Here is a 23,392-nt window from a genome sequence, read left to right as displayed (position 1 = left end):
CTCCTGCACTCGGGCTGTCGCATGTCGTTATTCAAAATGGCGCCGATAACCCCTGTGACAAAGTAAGGGCAAAGGCTATCGGTGCCATTTTGAATACTGGCAGTCGATGACCCGCGTGCAGGAGATCGCTCCAGGACGCCTGCTGGACCACCAGGGACTTTTGGCAAGTCTTAGGGGGGATTCGGCTGCCAGTATTCAAAATGGCGCCGATAGCCATTTTATAAGATACGGCTACGAACGTATCTTATAAAATCCAGCGTACTTTTGTTCGTGCGTGGTGCATAAACAAAAGTACGCGCACGCACTGTTTTTGAAAATGTACCCCTAAGTCAACTTAATTAATAGCAGTAATGGACTTCTCCAAGAACTTATCCAATCCTTTTTTAAACACAGCTACACTAACTGCACTAACCACATCCTCTGGCAACAAATTCCAGAGTTTAATTGTGCGTTGAGTGAAAAAGAACTTTCTCTGTTTAGTTTTAAATGTGCCACATGCTAATTTCATGGAGTACCCCCTAGTCTTTCGGTTATCCGAAAGAGTAAATAACCGATTCACATCTACCCGTTCTAGACCTCTCATGATTTTAAACACCTCTAGCATATCCCCCCTCAGCCGTCTCTTCTCCAAGCTGAAAAGTCCTAACCTCTTTAGTCTTTCCTCATAGGGGAGCTGTTCCATTCCCTTTATCATTTTGGTCACCCTTCTCTGTACCTTCTCCATCACAACTATATCTTTTTTGAGATGTAGCGACCAGAATTGTACACAGTATTCAAGGTGCGGTCTCACCATGAAGCGATAACGGCATTATGACATTTTCCGTTTTATTCACCATTACCTTTCTAATAATTCCCAACATTCTGTTTGCTTTTTTGACTGCTGCAGCACACTGAACTGACAATTTCAATGTGTTATCCACTATGATGCCTAGATCTCTTTCTTGGGTGGTAGCTCCTAATATGGAACCTAACATTGTGTAACTATAACATGGCGCCGATGGCCCGATAAAAAAACAACCCACCCGACCCTTTAAAAACGACCCCTTAGCTTCCCGCACCCTCCCGAGCCCCCCAAAACATTTTAAAATTACCTGGTGCTCTAGTGGTGGTCCTGGGAGCAATCTCCTGTTCTCAGGCCGTCGGCTGCCACTCATAAAGATGGCGCCGATGGCCCTTTGCCCTTACCATGTGACAGGGTATCCGTGCCATTGGCCGGCTCCTGTCACATGGTAGGAGCACTGGATGGCGGTGGCCATCTTTATGATGGCGGCGGCCATCTTTAAAGATGGTGCTGGCCAGCCAGTGCTCCTACCATGTGACAGGAGCCAGCCAATGGCACGGATACCCTGTCACATGGTAAGGGCAAAGGGCCATCGGCGCCATCTTTATGAGTGGCAGCCGACGGCCTGAGAACGGGAGATCGCTTCCGGCACCACCACTAGACCACCAGGTAATTTTAAAATGCTTTGGGGGGATCGGGACGGTGGGGGAAGCTAAGGGGTCGTTCTCAAAGGGTCGGGTGGGTTTTTTTTTATCGGGCCATCTGCGCTATTTTTGAGTGGCAGCCAAAATGGTGCCGATGGACCGAGAGCAGGAGATCGGTCCCCGCGCCCCCACTGGACCACCAGGTACTCGTAAAAAGTTTGGGGGGGGGGGGGGTTTGGGAGGGTGGGGGAAGTTAAGGGATTTGTTTTATAGGGTCGGGGTGGGTTTAGGGTTTTTTTTGGTGTGCCGGTTTTCCCCGCCCTTCCCCCTCTCCCGATTTACGATTTTTCACGATAAATCGGGGGAATTTCTATTGTATCGCGACTCTTAACGATTTTTGATGATTTAAAATATATCTGACGATTGTTTTAAATCGTCAAAAAACGATTCACATCCCTAGTGCTCATCTCTGTCATTGCGATATAATTTGTAGCCCGGTATAGCACTGTCCCATTGGTTATCCTCCTTCCACCATGTCTCTGAGATGCCAATTAAGTCTATGTCATCATTCACTACTATACATTCTAATTTTCCCATCTTACTTCTTAGACTTCTGGCATTAGCATACAAACATTTCAAAGTTTGTTTTTGTGTGTATTTTCATTCTGCTTTTTAATTGATAGGGATAAGTTAGAATTTTTGAGCTCAGGTGAGTTTTTTATTACACGCACTTGGACTACTTTTCTTATTTTTTGAACCTCACTGTCAGGATGCCCTAATTCTAATGCATCATTAGAATCCTTTGAAGATACCTCCCTCCGAACCATGTGCTGCTGAGCGTTTATCGGCTTTCCCCTTTGTTCTAGTTTAAAAGCTGCTCTATCTCCTTTTTAAAGGTTAGCGCCAGCAGTCTGGTTCCACTCTGGTTAAGGTGGAGCCCATCTCTTCAGAAGAGACTCCCTCTTCCCCAAAAGGTTCCCCAGTTCCTTACAAAACTGAATCCCTCTTCCTTGCACCATCGTCTCATCCACGCATTGAAACTCCAGAGCTCTGCTTGGCTCTGAGGACCTGCGCATGGAACAGGGAGCATTTCAGAGAATGCTACCTTGGAGGTTCTGGATTTAAGCTTTCTACCTTAGAGCCTAAATTTGGCTTCCAGAACCTCCCTCCCACATTTTCCTATGTCATTGGTGCCCACATGTACCATGACAGCTGGCTCCTCCCCAGCACTGTCTAAAATCCTATCTAGGTGACGCGTGAGGTCTGCCACCTTTGCACCAGGCAGGCTTGTTACCAGGCGATTCTCATGCCCACCAGACATCCAGCTGTCTACATTCCTTGAAATCGAATCTCCAACTATGATGGCCAACCTAACCCTTCCTTACTTGGCAATAGGCCTTGGAGACACATCCTTGGTGCAAAAGGACAATGCACCACCTGGAGAGCATGTCCTTGCTACAGGATCCTTTCCTGCTGTACCCGGTTGATGCTCTTCGATCATGAAACCTTCTTCCTCCAAGGCAGCACCAGGGCTGCCAGTCTGAAGTTGGGACTTGGCTCCTATGTCCCTGAAGGTCTCATCTATATACCTCTCTGTCTGCCTCAGCTCCTCCAGGTCTGCCACTCTAGCTTCCAGAGATCGGACTCATTCTCTGAGAGCCAGGAGCTCTTTGCATCGCATGCACATGTACAACTTCTCACCGGCATGTAAAAAAATCATATATGTGACACTCGATGCAAAAGACTGGGAAGCCCCCCTCTTGCTGCTGGACTGCTGCCATCATCTCAAATTTGTTCAGTTCCTAGTTAAGTTTTAGGTTGCTATGGGAGTAGGAATGTGTCTAATTAGCATCCTTTAAATGTATTCGTGAATTCACTATATGTCTGGTAGTCGCCTACAGGGGAATGATCAAACTCTCAATATAATTTTTTTTTTTTTTTTGTGAAAGTGGCACCTGCCTATAAATTAAAGGATGAGCTAGGGGTGGGTCAACAGCAGTATCCACTGGTTTTGCTTTCTGAATTACTGCCTTCCTCATTTTGGTTGCCATATTGTCTTCTTTTTTCACAACATATTTATTCATGTACCAATGTGCATGAAGCAAAAGATGTGGAAGCCACAAATTATAGGCAAACATGTTTGGACTAAAATTGAATGCTTTAAAGTGGAGTGGGACACAGAGCTCGAGGGAACGTGTCTGCCTTCTCAGCCTCCATCATGTGATCCCAGAACATTATCCAAATCTAATTGGATACCTCCTGGCCCTGTAGATCAGTCATCCCCAACCTAACCAATTGATTTTGTGGATAAGAACATAAGATTATGCCATACTGGGTCAGATCAAGGGTCCATCAAGCCCAGCATCCTGTTTCCAATAGTGGCCAATCCAGGCCATAAGAACCTGGCAAGTACCCAAAAACTAAGTCTATTCCATGTTACCCTTGCTAGTAATAGCAGTGGCTATTTTCTAAGTCAACTTAATTAATAGCAGGTAATGAACTTCTCCTCCAAGAACTTATCCAATCCTTTTTTAAACACAGCTATACTAACTGCACTAACCACATCCTCTGGCAACAAATTCCAGAGTTTAATTGTGCGTTGAGTGAAAAAGAACTTTCTCCGATTAGTTTTAAATGTGCCCCATGCTAACTTCATGGAGTGCCCCCTAGTCTTTCTATTATCTGAAAGAGTAAATAACCGATTCACATCTACCCGTTCTAGACCTCTCATTATTTTAAACACCTCTATCATATCCCCCCTCAGCCGTCTCTTCTCCAAGCTGAAAAGTCCTAACTTCTTTAGTCTTTCCTCATAGGGGGCTGTTCCATTCCCTTTATCATTTCGGTCGCCCTTCTCTGTACCTTCTCCATCACAATTATATCTTTTTTGAGATGTGGCGACCAGAATTGTACACAATATTCAAGTTGTGGATATCCATAATGCATGAAAATCTTATTCATATTCATTGTGGTAATCCTAAAAATCTGACTAGATAGGTCTGCCTGCAGGTGATGGCTGGAATACATTGTTGTAGATCCACATATCATGCTATTTAGAGATCTAGTTTTATATGATTTGGCAAAATTTGAATCGCAATAGAGGCAGTTTTTTTTTTATCTCAGTTGGGTTGAACATCAAATACTGATGGACTTGTCTAATAATAAGGTATTGGTACTAAAACCAGTGGATGATAATGGTTGCAGAATAGTTATCCTGTAAGTCTAAATTTGAAGCGGACTTTTTATATATATCACAGTGGTTCCAATTTATCATTATGTGGGATCGGTACTTAGACAATGTTTTTTTTTTTTAATTTGGACATCTTCTATTACTACTTACATGTGTTTGTGATTTGGCTTAATTCCCTTGATTCTAATCTTAAGTTTACCATACAGGGTCATCTTCTGAAAGACAGAGGACACTAGTATTTGAAAAGGGGATGAGTGTTCCTGAAGCTGCTTCCAAGACTTTGGTTCCTTCTATCAGTTAGGTGGCAGGCTGGCAGCAGCAGGCCTAGCTATATCTAGGAAGGGTCAGCCCACATTGGAGGAAATGGGGTGGTGTTCGGTGGTACTGTCATAGGGAATGAGGCAGGCAGCATAAAAAGTGGTGACAAAGACTATTGGCGAGATGATCGCTTTAGACGATCTGCCCCTGCAGGTCACGGAGAACATGGGTCTCAGGCATTTGCTGCAGCTTCTAGCACCAAACTGTAAAGTGCCCGTCGGGACCAATTTTCAGCCGAAAAGTCATTCCCAGTCTGCACATGCATTGCCTTAGCTGTCTGCAAACACTGCTGGCAATGACATAGGGAGCAGTGTGCATTTTGCAAGTGACATCTGGACATCCACATACACCTCACACTCCTTCCTCTTCCTGACAGCACACTGGTGGGACCAGACAGAGGTAGGAGAAGGCAGCAGCTCCACAGGGGCCAGAGCAACAGGCCTGATGTATCCTATTTAAGCCTGTATTGCTCCAACCACAACCCCTGGGACCTGACACTTCCAGCTTCAGCATATCATCCTCCAACCATATCAAAACAACCATAGCAAGGCTCAGGATCCTTAATTTCCAATAAACTTTGCAGTCCCTAAGAATGCTACATTTTCAACCTGCAAAGGTATTTCTCAAATGCTACATGGACCTGAAACTGATAGCACCACAGCTTTGGGGGTGTTACAGCAACACTCTTCACTGCATTGCTCTGCTCCTACCATTCCAATTTTTTAAAATTATTTACTAGGGATGTGAATCGTTTTTTAACGATTAAAATTATCGTCCGATAATTTTAATATCGTCTTAAATCGTTATAGAACACGATACAATAGAAATTCTAACGATTTATCGTTAAAAATCGTTAAATCGTGTTAGTGCGCACTAACGGGAGTTAGCACACTAACTCCCAGTTAGTGCGCACTAACTGAAAATGATACAAATTGACACTTTCCAGGTCAGTAAAGGTCAGTTAGGAATGAATATGTGTTCCTATTGGCTGGCTGCCCTCTTATCTATTGATGTTAACCAGGTTCCCACTGAGGTGATGGTTGGGGGGATGGGAAATGGAAATGGAAACTCAGGAACACTAACAGAAAATGATACAAATTATTGACACTATCCAGGTCAGTAAAGGTCAGTTAGGAATGAATAAGTATTCCTATTGGCTGGCTGCCCTCTTATCTATTGATGTTACCAAGGTTACAACTGAGGTGATGGTTGGGGGGATGGGAAATGAAAACTGTTGGTAGTTGACAAAAAAAGTAATGTGATCAGTCAATATGACTAGAACCTGTGCCCTATTCCTGATACCAGGGGTGTTGTGATCTTCCTGCACTCAGTGCCCTATCCCTGATACCAGTCTGAGACAGCTCCCTCCCTGCATTACTAGTGAGAGGCTGGCTTCACAGACAGGGGGGAGCTGCCTGACCCTCACTCCTGACTTCCCCCATGTCCCAGCCAGTGAATGGTGTGTGGGGGAGGGGGGGGGGGGGGAGGATGGTGAAGTCTGAGACAGCTCCCTCCCTGCATTACTAGTGAGAGGCTGGCTTCACAGACAGGGGGGAGCTGCCTGACCCTCACTCCTGACTTCCCCCATGTCCCAGCTAGTGAATGGTGTGTGGGTGAGGGGGGGGGGGGGGAGGATGGTGAAGTCTGAGACAGCTCCCTCCCTGCATTACTAGTGAGAGGCTGGCTTCACAGACAGGGGGGAGCTGCCTGACCCTCACTCCTCCGGGGTATTGTGATCTTCCTGCACACAGTGCCCTATCCCTGATACCAGGGGTGTTGTGATCTTCCTGCATGCAGTGCCCTATCCCTATTAATACCAGGAGTGTTGTGATCTTCCTGCATGCAGTGCCCTATCCCTATTAATACCAGGAGTGTTGTGATCTTCCTGCATGCAGTGCCCTATCCCTGATACCGGGATGTGTGCAAGAAGATCACAACACCCCCGGTATCAGGAATAGGGCACTGTGTGCAGGAAGATCACAACACCCCTGGTATTAATAGGGATAGGGCACTGTGTGCAGGAAGATCACAACACCCCTGGTGTCAGGGTTAGGGCACTGTGTGCAGGAAGATCACAACACTCCTGGTATTAATAGGGATAGGGCACTGTGTGCAGGAAGATCACAACACCCCTGGTGCCAGGGTTAGGGCACTGTGTGCAGGAAGATCACAACACTCCTGGTATTAATAGGGATAGGGCACTGTGTGCAGGAAGATCACAACACCCCTGGTGCCAGGGTTAGGGCACTGTGTGCAGGAAGATCACAACACTCCTGGTATTAATAGGGATAGGGCACTGTGTGCAGGAAGATCACAACACCCCTGGTGCCAGGGTTAGGGCACTGTGTGCAGGAAGATCACAACACTCCTGGTATTAATAGGGATAGGGCACTGTGTGCAGGAAGATCACAACACCCCTGGTGCCAGGGTTAGGGCACTGTGTGCAGGAAGATCACAACACTCCTGGTATTAATAGGGATAGGGCACTGTGTGCAGGAAGATCACAACACCCCTGGTGCCAGGGTTAGGGCACTGTGTGCAGGAAGATCACAACACTCCTGGTATTAATAGGGATAGGGCACTGTGTGCAGGAAGATCATAACACCCCTGGTGCCAGGGTTAGGGCACTGTGTGCAGGAAGATCACAACACTCCTGGTATTAATAGGGATAGGGCACTGTGTGCAGGAAGATCACAACACTCCTGGTATTAATAGGGATAGGGCACTGTGTGCAGGAAGATCACAACACCCCTGGTATTAATAGGGATAGGGCACTGTGTGCAGGAAGATCACAACACTCCTGGTATTAATAGGGATAGGGCACTGTGCGCAGGAAGATCACAACACCCCTGGTGCCAGGGTTAGGGCACTGTGTGCAGGAAGATCACAACACCCCTGGTGCCAGGGTTAGGGCACTGTGTGCAGGAAGATCACAACACTCCTGGTATTAATAGGGATAGGGCACTGTGTGCAGGAAGATCACAACACTCCTGGTATTAATAGGGATAGGGCACTGTGTGCAGGAAGATCACAACACCCCTGGTGCCAGGGTTAGGGCACTGTGTGCAGGAAGATCACAACACTCCTGGTATTAATAGGGATAGGGCACTGTGTGCAGGAAGATCACAATACCCCTGGTATCAGGGTTAGGGCACAAGTTCTAGTCACAATGACTGATCACATTACTTGTTTTGTCAAGCTACCAACTGTTTCCATTTCCCATCCCCCATATACTGTCAGTGGGAAGCTTGGTAACATGAATAAATAAGAGGGCAGCCAATAGGAATAGATATTCATTCCTAAACTGACCTTAACTGATCTGAAAAGTGCGCACTAATCGGAAAAAACGATTTTTAACGATTTTTTAACTAAAAAATCGTGCCTAACACGATTTTCTTGCCCTGCCACACGATTTCTATCGTTAAGACGATATGGAAAACGATTCACATCTCTATTATTTACCGACAATATTTCTGCTGCCATTACTCCAAGCCATTCTTGTCATATTATGGTACTCGCTTGCTCTGCTGCTATGTGCACATGCAAGAACTGACAAATGCCTTTGGGGGTATTCTACAGATACCTTTCTTGCTGCATTGCTCTACTCCTGTTATTCAAGTTCTTAAGATACACCAGCACCACTGCTGCTGCTGCCATTCCAAGCTGGTCTTGGTACCTGAGGTGCTTCCTATTACTCCAACTGTGTTCAAGGTTTTTGCCAAATCCCCTTCCCCTCCAGTACTTGCTCAGTTTTCATCATGCTTTAACCACACATTGCTTTGCAAACTTACTGAAATACACCTCAGGATTGTAATACCATTCTTCATCTATGATACTCCCCTTCTTGCCATCTCTTGCTCTTGCCATGGCTATCCATTCTTTTGTACACTTGGGGCACTGGTCCTTGAACCATAAACTGATTTCATGGTCCACTTGCAGTTCAACTGTACTGTGCCCTTGGGTACCTACCTACCTATGACGTGTGTGGCTTACTCCATGACATGAACATATCCTACTGGAATGATGGATCAGTCAGGTTCAACCATAATTTGACAGGAAGAGGCATCTCCCTCTATCGTTGGCTCTATACTTCCATGGAATGACTGGTATCTCCCATGCCACTCTGCCAGTGCTATGTCCCTCATCCTATACCTTCAGATCCTTGTGTCACTTGGACTTGATACCATGTACAGATTTTATACCTTGGGTTTCTTCATTTTTCTGTGTTCCTTCTTGGCATATTCCAGCTCTTGCACTTTGAAGTCTTCTTAACAAACTGGGGTGCTACTGTGCACGTCTCCTATGCTTTTGAAATGTGATTCTACTCAGGTTCTTGGTCCCTTTATCTGTACCCTTGGATTGTTTCTGCCATGTTTTCTAGGGATGTGAATCGGGCTTCGGATGATTGAAAATATCATCAATATTTTCAAAATCGTCAGAAATCAGGGGCTCCCCCAAAACGATAGGAAAACCCCACGATATTGATCGTGGGGGTTCTCTTATCATTTTGGGCACAAAAATAACCCCTAAACCCACCCCAACCCTTTAAAACTAATCCCTTAGCTTCCCCCACCCTCCCGACCCCCCTAAAAACTTTTTACAGGTACCTGGTGGTCCAGTGCCATTTTTAAAGATGGCGCCGCCTGGCCATCCAGTGCTCCTACCATGTGACAGGGGCCGGCCAATGGCACGGTATCCCTGTCACATGGTAAGGGCAAAGGGCCATCGGCGCCATTTTGTTTAGTGGCAGTTGACAGCCCGAGAGCATGAGGATGGCCCGGGAGCAGGAGATCACTCCCGGGACCCCCACTGGACCACCAGGTACCTGTAGAATGTTTTTGGGGGGTCGGGAGGGTGGGGGAAGCTAAGGGGTTAGTTTTAAAGGGTCGGGGTGGCTTTTTTGTTTATCGGCTCGGGCTCAGCCGATAAACAAAACCGCGATCAGGCTGGACGAAAAAAAACCCACAATGTGAATCGGAACTGGAATCCGAGCCGATTCTGGTTCCGATTCACATCTCTAATGTTTTCTGCTTCATTCCTCCTTCATGGTGCCTTAGGGTACTGATGCCACTTTTGGTGCCACTTTGCCTCTCATGATGCCATCAAGGGTTCATTACACTATTGCTGGGCTGGCATCCTCTTTTTAAACCTTGAGGTGTTCTTCCTCCCCTTGCTCCTTCTTTGCTTTACTCATTATTGCATTAGAGAACTCCTTCCAATCCTTTAAGCCTGAAACTACTTTGCGGAGTCTTAGGCTATTAGTTATGCCACTTTTGATGCCACTTTGCCGCACTGTAAGGACCTTGCACTTCTTTCCTCCTTCTCATGGTTTCTTCTCACAAGTTTCATTAGAATGGATAAAATAGTCACTATTCTGGAGTCCATAATAGACTGTAGTACTTCCCCCATAGCTTTTAATGGAAAATTAATGAAATGAATAAGCGATTAAATTTTTTTCCTATTGAAATGAATATGGGTCCCAGCGAACCAAATGAACAAATCAAAACTATTTTTTCCTTCTGCACATCCCTATTGGTTACAAGGCTTTTATGCTACTGTTATCTATTTACTGCAGTGAAGTCAGCATATTGACATGCTTTCTCTGCTCATTTTCTATTACTATTATCCTATCAGCAACCTAGAATTGAACAAGATTTGGTTTACAAGTTAGGATTTTTCAGACACAGCGTCAAAGACAGAATCAATTATTCACCAATGCTGGCAGGTCCTGTCATTGCATCAAGTCTTCCCCTCTCTCTCACTTATTTCCTTTTCTTGAGGTCAAAATCTTAAGCACATTATTGCAAAATCAATATTTTCCCAGAGTGAGACTGATGAAGAGGTTACACCCCTGGGTCACTGGGCATGTGGGCTCTATTCCTTTTATAGTCAGACTCTTGAAGTAGCTGAATGGATATATCCTACTATAGGAATTGCAGTGATATTAAAGAGAAGGATAAATTGCATTCTTGCTGAGTTGTATATTTAATCATGTGCCCATGAAGCAAGATATATATTAGATAAACAAAATGAATTGTCAAAGTGCAATTAACTGAATAATGGAGTTGTATTAGTACATGAAAGTCAGGCACCATTAGTGTCATACTGTCTTGAGTACAATCATTTATTCAGTGACTTGGGGTGGATTGTGTTCTGCTAGAGAGATGTGGCGGCGATTCTCAAGCCAACTTGAATTTTCGTGGAAAATATTGTATCTTTACATTGGATTTGATAAAACCAGGGTGATTATATGAAGAACTTGAGTGGTAAACTTATTTGAATATATATTTATTAGCTTATTGGGCATTGGTAACCTAGGAGCACATTTGATATCCAGTTGGAAAGAGTGTTTGGAACCATGTGATTACCATAGCTTATTTTAAAATCACTTGATGTGTCTCCTCTCTTTAGAATTGGATTGTGAATAGCATAGAGTGGATGCTTTGAGAACCCAAGGAGCTTCAATTCATTAAATGAGCAGTGACACCTTCCCTCCAAAGCAAAGAAAAATCAAAACATGAACCCATGTCAGGGTAAAATTATTGGCTCTTTAGGATTATAGCTAAGTACTAAGTATTTTTTATTTGCAAGTTTATTTATTTATTTATTTATTTTATTTATTTAACATTTTTATATACCGGCATTCGTAGGACACATCATGTCGGTTCACAATTAACTGAGAAAGGAAATTACATTGAACAAGGGTGTTTAACTGGGAGAAATTGGATAATAATTGGATAATAATTGGATAATAAAGAACAAGGTAAATAGTGAAGTACAAGAGAAAGAGTAAGCAAGCATGAATAACTTAATTGGAACGATATGGATTAGATATGTTGCGCATATTTAAAATTACATGTGTAAACTTATTTACAAATTGAGGGGGCAGGTGCCTTATATTCAATTATATGCTAGGGGGGAGAGGGGGGAGGGGAGGGAGGGAGCGGGGGGGGGGGGATATAGATGAGAAAGAGGAGGTAATGTTAAGAGAGGGCTTGATGAGGTAAAAAAGGCGGGGAGGGGGAGGCTGTGCAGGCTAAAGGAGGGGAGAGGGGGGGAGGGGGGGTGTGTGGGGGGAGCATGGGGTGTGCTGGAAAAGATTACCAGGGTGAGAAGGTGAGAAAGGGCTGTATGGAAAATGCAGGTTCCGAAATGCGCGAAGGGCCTAGGGTTGAGAGGAGTTGGGGTAGGCCTGTTTAAACAGCCATGTTTTTATTCCTTTTTTTGAAATGGCTCAGGGATGGTTCTAGTCGGAGTTTGGCCGGGAGGGAGTTCCAGAGGGAGGGGCCCGCGATAGAGAAGAACAAAAAGGAATATCAGATAGAGACTTAAATATGGACTAAAATGGACTGATAATTATTACTCCAGACCCAAGGATTGAGTAAAGTTTACCAGTGGTTCTATAAATGATGGTTTTCTAGTTGAATACTGAGTTGGTTAATCACTCCTGGAAGATGGCGTATATAGATTGTTGCAAGTTCCTTCCTGGCCGTTTGGGATTTTCAGTAAAGGTGTTATTCATTTCATAGTGCTTCATAATAGTCTGAGCATTAAAGAGCATAGGGGTGCAGCTCATATTCCTCAGCACATTCTAAATTGAGCCTGTATTGAAACCTTTAGAATTGCTGTAGTATGCACAATAACAAATTACATGTGGGTATAATTAAAAGCTGTCACATTATCCATATCAAATTGCATGATATTCTATGCATCTGAGCAAGGCAAAATGCCTCTTAGGAGACATTATTTTCTACAACCAGCAATAAATAGAAGCTTAACTACCAAAGGAGCTACAATAAGCTAAAGGCGCACAACTTTGTACCACTTGATCAGCTTCCATAAAATTCAAGTAACAATCTAACTCAAGCCTGACTCTTCAATTATAGGCACACAAAGCTCAGTAAAATCACACATAGGTGAAATGAATGTTTTACACCCATTTTGTAAAATCACATGTAGAAAATCTGTGTCTATTTATTGGAATTATCTGTGTATAATTATGGCTAATTATGCATGAAGACAGTGCATACATAGCTTGTGCACATACTCGCCACCAATATGTGACATAACGGTTGACAGAAAAGGAACACAACCGAGGAGGAAGTTCAATTTCAGAGCAGAGGAGGTGGCCATGCTTGACAAAGAGGTGACCAAACTTGTTGAGAGGCTCTGCTAACATCAATTGCGCACCACCAATAGAAAGTGTGGCAGGGTTGTGGATAACCTCAGAATCGGAGGGTCTTGCAAAAAAAAAAAAAAAATCAAACAGCCTTGTCCTTCGTTTGCCAACCTTCTTCAAAATAAGGCTCACTTTATCACACTGAGCAGCATGTGCTGCGGTCCATAGATGATGTGACAATAGCTGGGGTCAGCCATCTGATCGCCTCCCACCCTGCAGTCACCATTGCTGACAGATGCGTTTCCATATATAATGTTCCTTGGTGATTTCTCTCATAGGCAAGCCTGCAGTGCCTGTACAAAGGAAGACTCTTTGGTCTGTAAGAGCAGAGGCCTCATAGCTGAAAGGGATGAGACCAGCCCACATCTCTCTCCAAGCCAAACCTCTCCTTTACGTGGGTAGTGTGAATATAAAGTGCCAAGTCTGCTGCAACACCACATTTTTTGCAGAGGGGTAATAAAACAACCCATCTATAAATTCTTTCTGTAGCAAAGTGTTCCCCGCAGGTCTCATGGCTGTGCCTATATTAGAGGCAATTTGTCCTCTGAGGGTATCGCACATCCTCTGATGGGCCAGCAACTTCAATGCTTACTTTTCTTTCCCGCCAAACAGGAGGAGAGGGGCTGGATGAGGGAGCAAAGTGAATCTTTTCCATCTCTAATTTATACGCTTCAGCCTCTATCTGTCCCTCTCCCACCATGTTCTCTGTATAATGCCAAGGAGGTTTTAGTGCTGGCCAAGAAACAGAGGCTTGTTCTCTGCTGAGTGAAGTTCCTGCCACAAGCCCTGTGTATTCATGCCTAGGGAGGGAAAGAATGCAGGACTCAGACCTGCAGAAATTGTGTGTGTGTGTGTGTGTGTGTGTGAGTGAGTGTGTGTGGGGGGGGGGGGGGGGGGAGTCTGTGAACATAAGAACATGCCATACTGGGTCAGACCAAGGGTCCATCAAGCCCAACATCCTGTTTCCAACAGTGGCCAATCCAGGCCATAAGAACCTGGCAAGTACCCAAAAACTAAGTCTATCCCATGTTACTGTTGCTAGTAATAGCAGTGGCTGTTTTCTAAGTCAGCTTAACTAATAGCAGGTAATGGACTTCTCCTCCAAGAACTTATCCAATCCTTTTTTAAACACAGCTATACTAACTGCACTAACCACATCCTCTGGCAACAAATTCCAGAGTTTAATTGTGCGTTGAGTGAAGAAGAACTTTCTCCGATTAGTTTTAAATGTGCCGCATGCTAACTTCATGGAGTGCCCCCTAGTCTTTCTACTATCCGAAAGAATAAATAACCGATTCACATTTACCCGTTCTAGACCTCTCATGATCTTAAACACCTCTATCATGGCTCCCCACAGCCGTCTCTTCTCCAAGCTGAAAAGTCCTAACCTCTTTAGTCTTTCCTCATAAGAAGTTTGCCTGGTGAAACTAGGCTTCCTTGCCCTCAGTGCCATCTTAGCATTGAAAATAGTGTGTGTGCAAACTGCATAGAAAATAGAAGAGTCCAAGCCATTTCATGATAATGGCACCTACTGGCCAGAATGAGGGTACACACATGATGTTCAGAAGAGAGATTTAGGGGCAGATTTACGCGTGCGTGTATTTTTGTTCGCGCAACCGGCGCAAACAAAAGTACGCCGGATTTTAAAAGATACGTGCGTAGCCGCCATGTTCCGGTCCGGGGGCTGGTCCGGGGGCTGGTCTGGAGGCCGCGTCCATGGCCCCGGAACACCCCTGGGCCGGAACCATGCCCGTGGCCCCATCCCCGGAATGCCCCCCCGATGACACGAGGCCGCGACACGCCCCCGACATGCCCCCCCAAGAAAGCCCCATGACTTACACGCATCCTGTGGCTTGCGCGCGCCACTGAGCCTATGCAAGGTAGGCTCGTCGCGCGCAGGGGGTGGAAGGGGCAGCTTTTCAGGGGTTACGCGCGTATCTTACGCGCGTAACCCTTTGAAAATCTGCCCCTTAATCTTTTGCTTTTGGCCAATGAATGTCAATATAATGACAGATGAATGAACACTAAAGAAACTGCAGTCCTTAGCAGCAATTTGTTTCTTTTTGAGCTGAAAGCTGCAGAAAAGAAGCAGATTGAAGCTTGCAGGCCAAAATAAATTTAAAAAAAAAAAAGGCCTTTCATGTGATAAGCAAAGATTCTGGAAATTTATTAAAATGAATATTAAGTATGTTTCATTTTTAATAAAACAAGTTAAGAAGGATAAGGATTTCATAGTGTAGAAAGTACACAATACTTGGAAACAAAATTAAATTAACTTTACATAAGACTCAACAATGAATAGTAGGGTAATCAGCTAGAAAAGGTGAAAAAAGGGTCAAGTGAATGAATTAAAATACAATAGATTTCCTTCTATGAATAAAGAAATGTCTTTGGGACTAATTACATTTCCAAGTAACTCTTCTTTGAACTATAATAAATGGGTGAGAAAGAAATTGGCTTATGGATTTTTCAATAGGGATGATAATTATCAGCAAGAAAAATAAAAGAAATATAGAAAGCAGCACCATTGAAAGCAGTAACATATGATTATTCAAACTGCTTTCCTAATAAGAAAAAAAAGGAGATTACAGGAGGGTCTGTGAAATATTTACATATCTCTCCGTTGAAAAAATTACAAGGAAGAGGTTTAGAACAGGAAATAGTTTACTAAGGTTAAGGAAGTCACTAATTATTCAAATGCAAAGCAAGGGCTCTCTTAAATCCTGAAGCACCCTGTCCTTCACCACCCCCCCCCAACAGTCATTCGTTTTTATTTAGCATGCTTTAACTTCATAATCTCAATAAGCAGAACGTTCATGGAAATCATTAGTACTATAGGCCGGATTTTAAACGCCCTGCGCGCGCCGAGCTAATTTTTGAAGGGGCCTGGCCACGTACATAAAGCCCAGATTTTAAGCGCGCACAACTTCCGGGCTTCTTTGAAGGGGCGGGCCTGGTGAGCGGGGAGGGGGGGGGAGGGGAGCAGGCCGGGACAGCACCATTGTTCGCTGTTCTGGAGACTTGCGTGCTAGTACCCGGCTGCCAATGCGCACAACTTATTTCAGTTCGAGAGCTGAAGTAAGTTGCAAAACAAAGAAAAGTAACAAAAAAATGTAGGGTTTAGGGAGTGGGGAGGAGAGGGGAAGAAAGAGGGAATATGGGTAGGGGGGTTAGGGAAGTTTCCTCCCAGTCTGGGAGGGACCTGGGGAAGGCCAGAACGCTTCACCACGCGAAATTGCTAAAGTCACCCCCCCCCCCCCCGAGCATACCACCCACACATACACGCACAGATTATAAAATCTGGCACATGTGCACACGGCCCACATATTTTATAACATGCGCGCACCAGCGCGTCCATGTGTGTGCACCAGGAAGCACGCGCACACTTTATAAAATCTACCCTATGGTTGCATAGAAAGTTCTAACATCCACTACTAATTTTAGTACATACTCTTTGGGGTAGATGTTATAAAGTGTGTGCAGTATCCATGTGTATACAGTATGCACCTACTTTGTGTGGATACTCTTTTCACTAAAAATAACTCATTTACATGTAACCGTGCCTAGGGTCACTAAAGAGTTTTCTGGAGGTTTCCTACTCTCTAAGTGTCACTGGAAGGTCACAGCACCTAGGGAATGGGTTTCGGAGAAGATACATGGTGTTTCCTCAGGCTCTGCAAGATCAGATTTGAGTAGAGAAGATAGAGAGGACGATGCCATACAATGCGCTTTGCCTAGAGCACAGCTTGATGGGCTTTTGGACATGCTACAATAATTCCCGATGCAATAATGGCATCCAAAACATGGGTCCTAACAAGTGTGTAGCTAATAGAGATGTGAATCGTGTGATCGATCGTCTTAACGATCGATTTCGGCTGGGAGGGGGAGGGAATCGGATCGTCGCAGTTTGGGTTTTTTAAATATCGTGTAAATCGTGTAAATCGTGTAAATCGAAAACTGGCACACTAAAACATCCCTAAAACCCACCCCGACCCTTTAAAATAAATACCCCACCCTCCCGAACCCCCCCAAAATGCCTTAAATTACCTGGGGTCCAGTGGGGGGGGAGGGCGGGAAAACCGGCACACTAAAACAACCCTAAAACCCACCCCGACCCTTTAAAATAAATCCCCCACCCTCCCGAACCCCCCCAAAATGCCTTAAATTACCTGGGGTCCAGAGGAAGGGTCCCGTTGTGATCTTTTACTCTCGGACCTCGGACCTCCGGGCGTTGTGGAAACAAAATGGCGCCGGCGATACCTTTGACTTGTCATATGACAGGCCGGCGCCATTTTGTTTTTTTGTCCCCTGTCATCAGGAGCATAGGAGATCGCTCCCGGAACCCCGCTGGGCCCCCAGGGACTTTTGGCCAGCTTGGGGGGGCCTCCTGACCCCCACAAGACTTGCCAAAAGTCCAGCGGGGGTCCGGAACGACCTCCTGCAGTCGAATCGTGTTGCCGAATGGCCGGCGCCATTTTCCGTACGGAAAAACGATTCGACTGCAGGAGGTCGTTCCGGACCCCCGCTGGACTTTTGTCAAGTCTTGTGGGGGTCAGGAGGCCCCCCAAGCTGGCCAAAAGTCCCTGGGGGTCCAGCGGGGGTCCGGGAGTGATCTCCAACGCTCCTGACGTCGGGGGACAAAAAAACAAAATGGCGCCGGCCTGTCATATGACAGGTCAAAGGTAGCGCCGGCGCCATTTTGTTTCCACAACACACGGAGGTCCGAGGTCCGAGAGTAAAAGATCACAACGGGACCCTTCCTCTGGACCCCAGGTAATTTAAGGCATTTTGGGGGGGTTCGGGAGGGTGGGGGATTTATTTTAAAGGGTCGGGGTGGGTTTTAGGGTTGTTTTAGTGTGCCGGTTTTCCCGCCCTCCCCCTTCCCCTCCCCCTTCCCCCGATTTACGATTTTTTGACGATAAATCGGGGGAATTTTTATTGTATCGCGGCTCTAACGATTTTTGACGATTTAAAATATATCGGACGATATTTTAAATCGTCAAAAAATGATTCACATCCCTAGTAGCTAATAGCACTCATCACATGTAAATTCCATATTGATGAGGTTATTAGCTATTACCCTGCGATGCAGGGAGGTGCGCTAATCAGGAGACTGCCTAGGGCATCTCCTACTACTGGCAGAAAATTAATGCCTGCTCAGATGTATGCCTGATTTTATAACATGCACGCTCAGCCGATTTCGGGCGATTTCGGAGAGGCCCTGGAGGAAATGGGGAAAGCCATCGAGGCTCCCCTAAGGCTCGGAATGGCCTCAGAGGGAACTTTCCTTCAGACCCACCCACCCACCTTCCCCTCCCTTCCCCTATCTAACCCATCCCCCATCCCTACCTAAATCCCCCCCTACCTTTATTTTTTAAGCTACGCCTGCCTCTGGAAGGCGTAACTTGCGCGTGTCGGCCAGCTGCCGGCGCGCGATCCCCCGGCACAGCAGAAAATGGCCACTGTACCAGAGGCCTTGGACCCGCCTCCGCCCCGCCCCTTTTTTCAAGCCCCAGGACATATGCGTGTCCCGGGGTTTTATGTGCGCCGTCGGGCATTTTGAAAATAGGCCCGGCACGTGTAATCCCCCTACGGGCTTTGAAAATCTTCCCCTTAGCTTTTCAGTAGGACATTTTTGAAAGGGTTTCTGCATAGAGAAATATCATTGAAAATTGTGCTTTGAAAAGTTATCTCCCGATATCCCAAGGAGAAAAGTACAACACATTAGAAAGGTGTTGCAAGGCAAAAGAATTGATTTGGTTAGTTTTTTCATTATAGGATTTTTTTTTTAATTTTATTTTTATTGCATTTCAATTTTAAAATACAAAAGATTATGGATACTTATTTATTTATTTATTTAAGTTTTTTTATATACCAACATTCAAGACGGTAGTCCCATCATGCTGGTTCACAAGAAACAGGGGTGCAATTATAATAAACTTTACAAACTTTACTTATGTTCATATACATATGCCGTTAACATCCATATTAACTACAGAATATTTTTCATAGCATCCAAAACATAAGAAATTAGAAAAAAAGAAAAAACTGGAGAACCTACAAGATAAGTTAACATGGAGCAAATAACAAGAAAAAATAATTTCAAGACAATTATTTTGGTCTATATCCACATTAAACATCTTTTGTTCCCTCTTAAAACAGTTTCTAAGGGTGAGTATCTAAAAAAGCTTGAAGCTGTTCTGGAGTATTAAAGACATATCTACTATTTCTATGTTTTATAAAGCATCTACCCGGGTACTTTAAGTTAAATTGTGCACCTCTTTCTAAAACTTCCTTTCTTAGGGCTATACGATTTTTACTTCTCAATTGAGTTGCACAGGTAACATCAGGAAATATGGGTTGCCCATAAAAAGCTTGTTTTTGATATTTAAAATGTTGTTTCAACACGGCATCCCTCTCTAATAAAGATATAAATTGAACCAATAATGTCGCCCTTTTATCAACATTTGCCTCATAAGACTTTTCCAGGAAGTCAGTTAAATTCAAATTTCCTTGATTGGTTGATCTTTCTCATCTTGATATTGTTGAAGATAATAAATCTTAGATAATATAGGAATAGAGTTATCTGAATATTTCAAGATGGTCTTCAAATAGCTATTAAATAAATCTACCGGAGAGACTAGGTATATTTTTGGGAAATTTAACAATCTTAAGTTAAATTTCCTATTTTGATTTTCAAAGAATTCAATTTTCCCTTCATTTTCTACCATGGATTTTATCAGATTCATTTGAACTTTTTGAATTTCCTCTATTTTCAAATCAGAAGAATTTACTTTCTTTTCTAGCTTATCTATTTTCCCTCTATATTAATATTATTTTTTAAGGCTTCCTGGACCGTCTTAGTAAGGTTATTTAATGACTTTTGAACATTCACCATCATTAATCCCAATTCTTCAATAGAAAATTTAGTCGGGATTATAATAGGCATATCTTTAATTTCAAACTGTAGTGAATCCCCCTTTTTCTGTTTTAATGTCCCACTCTCTCCTTCAGTTGACATCAAGGGACAGTCCTTTAACTCAACATAAGATTTTTCTTTTTCATCATCAAATACTTTACTTAAGTTCATTCTGAGAATTTAAAGATTCTTTTGATGTGGATTGAGTATCCATAGTCCTTACGGATGGAGGGACAGGTTTTTCTGGGGCACCGGGAGTAAGAGATGTTTCATTGGCCAGATAGCTCTTCTCCTGCTCCTGAGCAGTGCTATCAGTGGCCCCTTCTGGTGTATATATCAGAAATGAGCTCTGCCTCCTAACCTTTAGAAAAAGACTCAAGACTTGGCTGTTTATGCAAGCTTTCCCGGACTTAAATTAATGCGCCTCGCCATCAACATATCCAACACAGCAGCTGTACTTCATCTCCTTGTATATAATTTAGTTCTCTACTAAACTATCTTTATTTCCTCCTCTCCCAGTTCAATAGCCCTTGTTAATTGTAACTGCTCTTCTTCGACACATTATTTATGTTTTTAATGTATTTATTGCACGCCTGTTTAATTGTAAACCAGCATGATGTGATCTCTTCATGAATGCCGGTATATAAAAACCTTAAATAAATAAAATAAATAAATATGTGGGTTACACTTGGAAGCATTCCTTAATGCTGGGTTGAAGCATCTTATTTGGCGTTGATGTTAAAGAAGTTTCCCTCAACTTCGCTTTCCTCTTGGTATGAGGCATAGCAATTTAATAATACAGAAATGTTTAATTACCAATATATTATCCAGCCAGGATTACTTGCAAGTTAGACAAAAATTAAACTTGTACTTAGCTGTGCTTGTTCTCCGTGACCGCAGCCTGAAGAATTCCGTTCCACACCATCCAACCCGGGCTAAGCTGGGCAAAGCCACGTGCCCCTTGGCCGCGTGCGGCTTAGCCGTCACGCCGGCGGCATCACGCCGGTATAGGCAGATTTTTAAACCTATCTGGCTCTTCCTCCAACTCTGACGTCACCAGCACTCCAATCCAGAAACGACCAAAGTTCTTTCGGGTCTCTCACCGGCAAACCCACAAAGAAATTGAAGAAATTTCATGGGCCTCGTACCAGAGAACTCGAAGGTAAGAGTCAGGCTGCGGTGGCGTCGCACCGGTATAGGCAGATTTTTAAACCTATCTGGCTCCTCCTCCAACTCTGATGTCACCAGCATTCCAACCTAGAAACGACCAAAGTTCTTTCGGGTCTCTCGCCGGCAAACCCACAAAGAAATTGAAGAAATTGAAGAAATTTCACGGGCCTTCTACCAGAGAACCCGAAGGTAAGAGTCAGGCTGCGGCCTTCATTATAGGATTTATTGTTTTTTTTGGTTTCTGTAATGTTCATTTTAGCTCAAATCTAAATAAACATCACGAAAAAAATTCCCACATAAAATGTTGCCTTTTGGGGGCCATACAATCCCCATACCACCCCCAAGATATCTGCTGGGCTAGGATGTACCCAACTGGACTGAGCAAAACCCAGATGAGGCCTCCCCAGTTCCCTTTAACCAGTCTCCTAGCTTTCATAAAATTTGGCAAGGCCGGAGCCATTCCCCATCCTCCATTTACCTGTTCCATGGGGTCCATGGGGGTCCTGGAGAAAAAAATGAACAGGAGTGATGCCCACTCATTCTTTCCCCACCATGATCCTTTAAAAATGACACTTGTGACCCTAATGCTGATGCCAAATTGATAGTTTCTTTTTATTATTTCTGCCAAAGTTTTCTTTAAAAAAATATTTCAAAATACCAAAACAATTTGTTAAGGAGAAGGTGAAATGTTTCATACATTTTCTCATAACATTACCGCCATGTAATGTATCAAGTTTTTTAATCATGAACTATCCAGCTCCATCCTTGATGTTATTTTTTGGTTTATGAAATGTGTGCTTGTGTAAATTAAAATGAATCCTTTTTTTGGACATTTTTGTTACTATTTCCTAAATTTTTTAGAACCAGTAGTTACTAATAAATTGCGATTGATCTATTCGCTAAGGGGTGGATTTTAAATGCCCTGCGCACGTAAATCCGGCTGGATTTATGCGTGCAGGGCCCTCGAGCGCCGGCACGCCTATTTTGCATAGGCCGCCGGCGAGCGCAGAGCCCCGGGACGCGCGTAAGTCCCGGGGCTTTGTAAAAGGGGCGGGGAGGGGGCATGTCGGGGCGTGTCCAGAGTGACGTGGCGTTTCGGGGGCGGGCCCGGGGGCGTGGCGCCGGCTTGGGGGTGTGGTCGAGGCCTCCGAACCAGCCCCCGGGTCGGGTGATGGCGTGCCAGCAGCCCGCTGGCGCGCGCAGATTTACGTCTACTTTTAGCAGGCATAAATCAGCCAACAAAGGTAAGGGGGGGGTTAGATAGGGCCAGGGATGTGGGTTAGGTAGGGGAAGGGAGGGGAAGGTGGGGGGAGGGCGAAGGAAAGTTCCCTCTGAGGCCGCTCCGAAATCGGAGCGGCCTCGGAGGGAACAGGCAGCGCGCGCTGGGCTCGGCACGCGCAGGTTGCACAAATGTGCACCCCCTTGCGCGCGCCGACCCCAGATTTTATAAGATACGCGCGGCTACGCGCGTATCTTATAAAATCGTGCGTACTTTTGTTCGCGCCTGGTGCGCGAAGAAAAGTACGCGATTGCGCAAATTTAGAAAATCTACCCTTGAGTGTTAGAAAAAAAATTGGCTTAGCTTGATTTAGTAGCTTACATTATCCTGCCAATCTAGGCTTACAATCCGTATATAAAACATAACAGACTTATCTTAATGAGTGTCCTTGTCCACCCTTCATTATCTACCCGACAAGGCCTTGTTTCAGACCCAACAGAGTCTTTCTTCAGCGGATGTATATATCCTACTGTAAGTGTATAGTCGGAATTACATGTCTTTCAAGCTGTTTCTTCAAAGCTGCGAGGCAGTCACCTCCTTTAGGTCACACTCTTAAATCCAAGCTTTTTTTGACCGTAGTGTTCACCTCATTCAAGCCACTCTGTTGTAAAGTTAAATTCTTTTGAGTAATATACTCCGCCATTTCTTCTCTCTCTCTCTCCCTCACTCCCCACACATTATGGTATTTAAAAAATTACCCTAACCATGCCCTTTTTTTTTTTAATCACAGGTGCTATTCATACAAAATTTATAGCATAATGATACATCTAGATCATAAATTGGAAATAGATTTTCTTAGTATTAATGTTTAAGCATTTAGTTGAGCATATTTCTAAATCAATCAATTCTCTGAAATGTCCTGAATGGATCTGCCTCTAAATTATCAACATCTGCCTCAGCCAGATATCTATA

This window comes from Rhinatrema bivittatum, chromosome 3 (assembly GCF_901001135.1).
Source record: "Rhinatrema bivittatum chromosome 3, aRhiBiv1.1, whole genome shotgun sequence".
Lineage (NCBI taxonomy): Eukaryota > Metazoa > Chordata > Amphibia > Gymnophiona > Rhinatrematidae > Rhinatrema > Rhinatrema bivittatum.
This window is presented reverse-complemented; position numbering follows the sequence as displayed.